This window comes from Neopsephotus bourkii, unplaced genomic scaffold, assembly GCF_033783945.1.
Source record: "Neopsephotus bourkii isolate Nb327-2 ecotype Australia unplaced genomic scaffold, CSIRO-AGI_Nbou_v1 NB_887, whole genome shotgun sequence".
Lineage (NCBI taxonomy): Eukaryota > Metazoa > Chordata > Aves > Psittaciformes > Psittacidae > Neopsephotus > Neopsephotus bourkii.
The window spans coordinates 193,661-201,984 of NW_026901381.1; the positions used below are offsets into that span (position 1 = coordinate 193,661).

The 8,324-nt window shown below is 46.6% G+C and overlaps 1 long non-coding RNA gene across 1 annotated transcript; it reads right to left on the reverse strand.

Moving 5' to 3' along the window:
- Positions 1-568: 568 nt before the first annotated feature.
- Positions 569-8,018, reverse strand: LOC133214331 (uncharacterized). Its single transcript, XR_009726099.1, has 4 exons — positions 7,490-8,018; positions 6,266-6,425; positions 2,795-5,261; positions 569-2,716 (listed from the first exon to the last, which is right to left on the reverse strand). It is a non-coding gene; the product is annotated as an uncharacterized LOC133214331 (long non-coding RNA).
- Between the last annotated feature and the right edge of the window lie 306 nt (positions 8,019-8,324).

Below are 8,324 nucleotides of genomic sequence, written 5' to 3' on the forward strand. Positions count from 1 at the left end.
GGAAACCTGTGGGAACCAAGGCACAGAGAGCACTGCAGAGATTTATACAGGATTCAAAGTAAATAAATTCAAAGTAAATAATACCACTGTCCAGGCAGCAAACTCTCCAAATGTGCTCCAGGCAACTTGGAGATAGCATTTTCTATAAGCTCTGTAGCAAACTTACAGAAATGATGGAGAAGTGCTTGGAGAGAACAGCAGTTCCCACCTTTCGTTCAGTCTGAAGCAGGTGATGATAAAAGTCCCAAACACATCAGGAGCTCTGATTCCAGGCAAAGCGCATCCAGCGCATCCCTGCAGGTTCTTGGCAAAGGAAAAATATCACTGAGCTGGCAAAGTCTGCTTCCACAATAACATCAGGCTCAGATATAAGTTTTCTTAAAGCTGACAGAAAACACGAAACGATACTGACCTGCCTGGTGGAGTCGTGCAGGAAGAGAACAGTACCACATCTAGCTCTTTGGGGAGATCTGTCAAAGGTTTCTTACATCAAGCTTCTTTTTCAGTTCTACTAACTCTCTCAACCTGCATGAATAAGGAAGACCTGAAAATAACAACTACAGAAGTCACATTCCTCTTACAAAATCCTACCATGCACTGAGAAAACTATGAGAAGGCACACAGAGAAAATTTCTTCCTACAGAGCATGAACGCCTTTCACAAAAGGAGCACTTGTTTAACAACTGAGGAGCTGAATAACTCAAAGTACCAAAAAACCAGGACTTGACATCCAGCTCATGAAACAAGGCTCGGATCTGGGTGCCAAGAAGTTCAGAGAATCAGACCCAGTTTCAGGGGAAAGGGAAAATGTCTCACGCACAGTCTGGGCTGTGTCGGCACTTGGTTCATCCCCTGCTAATGGTTGCAGGATCAACACCCTCCAGAGGATGGACACCTGGGCTAGGAGAGAATGATGCATGTCAAGGTACAGCACACGTTGCAGTAAGCAAAAAACCTCTGTAAGCAAAAAATCAGCTGCATATCCAACATAGAATAATCTTTGAAGATTCTCATTACAAGTAAACACAAGGATAATAACTAATGGATAAGCTAATTAGTCATGCAAATCTGATGGATTTTCACTGCCTCCTTCTAGCCACTCACTTCTTTAGAAGGCATTTCATCTTCTGAGCAGCACACAGTTCAGCATCCAATTCATATTAGTTGGGCGAAAAGACAGTCCTTTAATCTTCTGACACTTTGGTCCTCAGTGTGAAAGAGGGAAGCTTTCCAACAGAGAAACAAAGAGAGCGATAACACAGAAGAAAATATTAGCAAAAATCTCCCATGGAACTAAATGAGGTGGTGTTCTCTGGCAGATCTCCTGCCTGGGCATTGTGCACAGCAGGAGCTTCTCACGTGGGAACACAAGGACAGCAACCAATGCGTTTGTCTCTTTAATTATGTGACCTGCCTTATATATAACTAAGCTAGTAAAAATGATCTGGAGTAAACAACAGCCAGCCTTTCTAACTAAGGTCACACTGGCCAAAAGGGCTGTGAATGTTCCAGCAAGCTAGGAACAAGTTTCTAGACAGCTGGAGACATTTTGAGCAAACATGGGCCAAATTAAACCGACATAGGAAGCCAAAGTGAAACCAGTAAAAGCTCGTCTACTCAGATGACTTTTGTTTGAGCTGGAAGCTAAATTCAAACAAAATTCCTAGGGTGATACTGCTTTGACTGTGACAGCAGCCACCTGAGTCATGTGAGGAGCACTTTGCTTTAGAAATCTCAGCATGTCACTCCAGGAAATGCTTGCACATCAGATCCATGACAAGCAAAAAGAAGGGGTGGGGGGGGGAAAGGGAAAATAAAAGCTTTTGTCCAAATGCTGTGAACCAAGTCCCCTATGCCTCTTTCCTTCCAGACATTGCTGAAAAAGCAGCTCACTGGAACCACAAAGAACAACAACAACTGAGCACTGTTCTAATACGGGACATCCTGCCGGACCAGCCTGAGCCAAAGGAAAAGAGCAAGCCACAGAAATCAGAACTCCAGTTGGCCACTCAAACCCAAAGCCTTACATTTTGGGGCATTTTTTTCATTTCAACTAATCTAATCAATTGGTCACCATAGGAGAGGGCTCAAGCTGGCTTAGTTAGGTCCATCTGTGACAAACCTTGGAACCAAAGCCATGTGTTCCAACATACACACAGTTGAAAATGCGAACAAAAGACCAACTATTGTGTCTTAAAATATCTACAGTTGACTTTGTGCATCACCACTCATAAGCCTCATAGCACACAGAACAGTCCTAATGCTGTTCATGAAGCTTCCAATCAATTCCCTAGAAATACAGTTTATACTTTATTAAGTCCAAGGGATGGATTTCCTTTCATGCTGACTTACAATCCGTGGGTGAAGGTTTATCAAGGGTCACTGCCTTGTGCTGATGACCCTATCTTGGGAATGGCTTCAGATTAGAGGGCACAAGAAATAATACAAAATGATTATCAAGAAAAGGAAGGCTATAAAACAAGACAGGAACCTGGAAGAGTGCGTTTTTACCAGGAAGCAGTAAATGACTGGAAAACTGGATGTTAAAAACTAACACAACACAACCCTAATTAACCATTAAAAGAATTCATTATGAGCAGAACCTTGAACAGAAGATTAGTGGCAAAGCTTGCATGTATGGTTACTATCTTTATCTACAAGGTGGTATCTACTTTGCTTCCTCTTCCTACCAGCTAGGGAATAAGATTCCATGGCTCTCCAAGCAGAGCATGGCAATGTGTAAAGTACCCACTCCACTGCTCCCCTGCTGCCCACCAGCCTGGAAAGAACTGACTGTGAGGATGGAGCACAACTGAGCCCAGTCCCAGCATGGTGTCAGACCATGGACTCCCAGCACAGAGTCCAGCTTGGACCCAGGAGCTGGAAAATGCTCCTTGGCCCTGTTCAGCCTCTGGGATGTTTTCCAGAGATGAACCAGCTCCAGAGCCAAGGTCTGATAAAATGGAGCCTGGGACTGGACCAGGCCTGTTTTCTGGACCCACAACCCCAAAACCAAACAGCCAAGACACCACAAATCCAGCACTATGCTTGACAAGTTGGGTCACTGCAGACACCATACATCTGAGGCCCATGTTTGGGTCTATAGTGTGTTCCAGCATGGTGCAACTCTCCCTTTGATGACCTTAAACAGGACCTATGTGTGCTCCCTTTTGTTAGCTCAGAGCTGTCTCTCAGCTACCACTGCCTTCTTTCATGTTTTGCAGCCTCACAGGGATAAACACAGAGAGAAAATGGCCAAGGGATGTTGAAGCTGCTGCAAGAACAAAACCAACCACTGACTTTCTTTTTATCTACTAAGGCAAAGGCTTAAATTCTCTTAAGAATAAACTGTTATTTATTGCAAAAGAAAGAAGAATTCCTAGCAACAACAACAAAAGAGATAAATGTCCTAAGAGAATATGATGGAACTGGGGTAAATTACTTTAAAATAAGAAATCCAGAGTGAAGGGGAAACTCCCCCAAAAGTGAACAAGTGCTTTTCACATTTTAAACAAGGGATTTTTTTTTTTCTCCCCTTTTTTCTTCCTTTCTTTCCAGCAGCTAGAAGTCCCATCTGGTTCCTGTTTCTATTCGTCTGATCTCCCAGAAACTTCTAAAAGCCATAAGCATCAGCCAAAAATTCCCCAGGCATGGACTCCTTTCCAAAATAGCCCACAAAACGGCATTTTTTAGGTGGGTTGGTTTGGAAGGAGCAGAGGGGGGGATGTTGATTTTTGTAACATTCCTAGGAATTTCTTGCATCTATTCTCCCCTCTAGAATTTCTCCTCTGTCTGAATCCCCCTTCCACTTCCCGCTGGCGCGCTGGCCAGCACAGGGATACCACTCCCATGCAGCAGGATTTGGCTTGCCTCATGGGAGCTCACAACAAGCTGCCGAGGGGCTTTTATCCTCAAGCAAGGCAAATGAACTTACAGTTCCCTTGCAGATGAGGTCTCCTCTGTTGGGCTGGTGGCTGTTCCATCTGGAGGCTGCATAAAGGGACATTTGATCCTGCTAAAGCATTGTCAAGACAGGAGTTTTGGAAATAGCATCTTGGTATAGATAGGTAAGACAGATGAGACAAGGAGGCCTGGATCATCCTTACATGCTCTGCTCCATGGCTTTAGGTACAGAGGGAAGGGTTTGAACATCCCTGCTCATGGCAGGAGGTCGGAACTGCATGATCTTAAGGTCCTTTCCAACCCAAACTATTCTGATTTCCAACAGTGTTGTGCAGCATCACCAGCTCTTATGGCTAAAGGGAATGATGGCTTTCTCTGTATAGGCACTGTTGGAAAAGGGTGAAGGCTGGTTGGGATGGGGACACTCGCCTGGTGTTCCTTTACAACAGTTTTGCTCCATAGACATTTGTATGATTAATATTAGTCCCTCTAAAAAGCAACTGCTGTGTCCAGTTTCTGTACAGTTAGGATCTGATTCAAGCAAGCTTTAATAAAGGTGGTTGGCTCTCACTGACTTTGGCAAGTACTTAAAAGCTTTTCTGGAATCTTTACACAGCTAAGACCAAACAAATGCCCAAATGTAGCCCCATTTAATTCATTATGGACACACCTCTTGGTTGCACACATGTTCTATGTAAAAGTGCACAGACCTGTCATGGAGACTTCACGCATCTTGGTCTTCTCTGCTTGTGAAGCCTCATAATCCTTCACTGGACAAAACCAAACACAAAAGCACAATGCTTCAGACAGTGATTCAGAAACACAGGGAGAGCAGGACAGCTCCAGCAATGGGAGATGGACTCTAAAGATCTACCCCCAGCACAAGAACAGTGCAGGTCACTGCTGACTAAAGGCTGCTACTTTTAGACATTTGAATTAATGAGATTAATTTAATCTCACAAAAGAACCCAGCTGCCTGGCTGGACCCATCAGCATTTGTAGTAAAGCAACAGAATAATCTAAAAGGTCACAGCCTTATCTCCACACCCTGCACTCACTTGTGCTATTTGCCCTGCTTAAGAAAGAGGCACAACAGAGAGCTCTGAGCAGGCTCTGAGGCTCGGTGGCACAGCTCCATGACACAACGTGATGCAGTGCAGAGGTCAGCATGTCAGCTCCAGGACGCATCCCAGAAAGAGCACAGCCGCGACAGCACTGGGGACAGCATCCGAGCTGACCTGCCTTCCTCAGCAGGGCACTTCAGCACCAGCTCAGGTGTGTGTGTACCTTGCACCAGCTCAGCTGATGCTCTCCGGTGTGGCTTGCTTTGCTGGCACGCTCTGGATGGAGTCTAAAGGCTGAACAGACCACAGAGGCCAAAATCAGTGCTTAGGTAAAGCCTGCCCAGACAACACTGTGCAGGGACAATGGGCAGAGACTTCATTTCTGCTGTCAAATGCATCTACTCCACAAACCTTCAGGTCCTTTTAGTACTTAGTCCACTTTAAGAAGATACCAGTGGGGTTCTTTGCCCTCCTGGCACTGTGGCATGTCAGAGATCACTGGAAATTCCTGACATCCCCTTGCAACACAAAGATGCGAGTTCGAGTTCGACCCAGCAAGGTGTTTGCACCAAAGACCAAATGGCATTTTGAGACAATGCACAGCCTGAGGTGCCACCAGGAGCATCTCTCAAAGCCTCACCACAATTAAATACTTCATCAATAAAGAGTAAACACACTTCATTTTCTGTTGTAAAAGAATCTCTCCCTCCCCCCAATGTTTTATTTTAGCAAGTGTACTCAACCATGTTCCCAATCTGCACTTCATTTCCTGCTATTCAGTTTTCTGTGGTTCACAGACAAAAATACCTGGGGGAAAAAAAAAAAGCACAATACCAGATCCCCTGGGGCTCTGATTTACCACAGGAGACAAGTGTGGTGTGCGGTGCAACAGGAGCCTGCTGCCCAGGCTGGGAGCAGGAGGCACCACGGACGGGACAGAGCACATTAAGCGCAGAGGCAGTGGTGCCATGAGCTTCTCATGTCCTCTCCCAGCCAAGATAGTGGAGGGTGAACGTGTCTTCCTCATCTGCCATTGATGCCTGCACAAGAGTGAAGAATGCAAGGGGGTATTTCTGGGCAGGGTAATCCTCCAGCTCCAGAGAAAGAGCAACAAAGGGCTTTGGTCCTGGCTCCTGCCAGACCAGGACCTTTCATCATCATGGAGACAAAACAGAGAAGTGCATTTCTGCTGCCATTTCCACCCATGAGGATCCCAGAGTGCTTGGTCTTCTGCAGCTGTGGTTAGTGTAACACAGGAGAGCAGGCAGAACCTGGCAGCAGATCGCAACAGGACTTACAGACTGAGGTGTACAGGGTGTCCCCAGGGCTGCAGGCAGAAGGTGGCCATTCTCCTTGGATTTGGGCATGGGGCTGAGGTTCGGGAAGAGAGATGGAAAGGGGGTTTTATGTTCTTGGAGCATACTCTCCTAACCCTGCAGGTGCTTCTGGTGCTGCTCCCTGCCAGAGGGAAAACACAGGACCAAAAAATAACCCTCCTAAAGCAAGCCAACAGCTCCGCCTCCAATGCCAGAGCAGGTCAGGGCAGCCAAGGATGAGCAGATGAGGCTGGAGTTGGAGCTGTGGCCACCCCAGCAGTCACAGTCCCACCATCACAGCAAAGATGGAAACTGCATAGGGAGCTCACTGATACATTTACCATCTCCTTTCACCCCAAGCTATGTGAAACAAGACACTCAAGAGGTGACCCAGCATTAGAACATCAAGCTCTGTCAGTGCTCCAGCTTCCCATGCTATCCCCAGGGGAAACCTGCAGCTCCAGGGTTTGCTGGGGCTGATGTAGCAAAGGGGAAGGAGGGGATGAAGAAAGGCCCCAGGACATGGAGATGGGAAACACAGAAAAAGGAAGGACTGGGGGAAAGAGGAGGCTTGGGGCTAACTACAAGTGTTAGGGAAGAGAGAAGAGTTTGTAAGCACAGAGATGGGAAGGCTGAGAGGGAGAGCCAAGGATAAATTGTTTTGATGAGTGCTCCAACCCTGAAATAAATATAACCACCCAAGGGGGCTGTGTGACTCAGTCTGACATTTTGGCTATTTTTTTTCATGCCACCAGATGTAATCAATTTAGCTGGGGGGCGAGCACACACATTTTCATTGCATTCTAATGTCCGCAAAAAGGAGTACGTGTTTTGTTTGGGTTTTTGTTCCCTAATCACAGCATTTTGTGCAAAACGGAGCACGAGCAGAACTCTCACCTGCCCTTCACCACCGCAGAAACAGGAGGTTTGGGCACTGGGGGCAGAGCAGTCTGTCCCAGGGGAGCCAGGGCAGCCCCCTCATCTCCACTGCAAAGCTCCCAGCTGCAGCAGGACGTAGGGAATAGCTGAGCAGCTCTGCTCACACTCGCTTCAGTACGCACGAGGGAACAAATATGGCCAATAACATACTAAGATATTGTCGTGCTGAAATTCTTTGTTTACCAAGAAACGACATGTTGAAAGCCCTTGGCATTTATGAAGCAGATGATTTCTATTCACTTATTTGAAGCATTTTACAGTACTTACCCAGACACTTGGAGCGATTGTGTTGCCAGATCTCATGTGGAGGACTGGGTCAGATGGGTGAGCTCCAGAAAAGCCTCCTGGCATCCCAGAGGAAGTGGTGAGGTACCCAGGTAGCTGGTGCTTGCCCCTCCAGGACCAAGGGAGCGACTCATCACTTTTGGTTGCAGTTTCAGTCGGGCACACACAAACTTCCAACTCCTGTCCAAACCTGGGGGGAAGTGTTTCTGCACACTGTTAACCAGCTCCTGCATTCCACCCAGAGGCTGATGCTGTTCTGTGGTAGGTGAATAATTCCTGTATTTACTGCCTGCAAAATATTTTGGACTCTGGAGAGTTCTTGCTCGGGGAGACTCTTCCTGAATTAATACCAGCTTTGCCTGAGCAGCAGCTATGAAATGAGAAGAGTGCGCTCCAGAAATCTGGAATTTTTAATTCACCCTGGTGATGGGCTCTGCAGAGAAAAGTGCTAGTGGGAAATCGGAGAATCCCAGCCTGGTTTGGGTTGGAAGGGACCTTAAAGCTCATCTAGTTCCAAATGGGACACCTTCCACTAGAGCAGGTTGCAAATATTCATTCACCCTTTCTGCTGTACAGCCATCCACCTCTAGCTCATGCCTACATACCTTTAGAGGAGCTGTAGAATTTAGCCCAGCATGGGACCTAGGGCCACCCATCCAAAAACTAAGTGAAACTCTTCACTGCACTGGCTACCAAGTCTCCGTCCAATGACCAACATAATGTCCATTATGTCTAACACCTAAGCCATCACCAGCCCTGTGTTTCATTTTAAAATCTGCAAGGACGTGGCATTCCTCAAGAGTTACTTCCACCATAG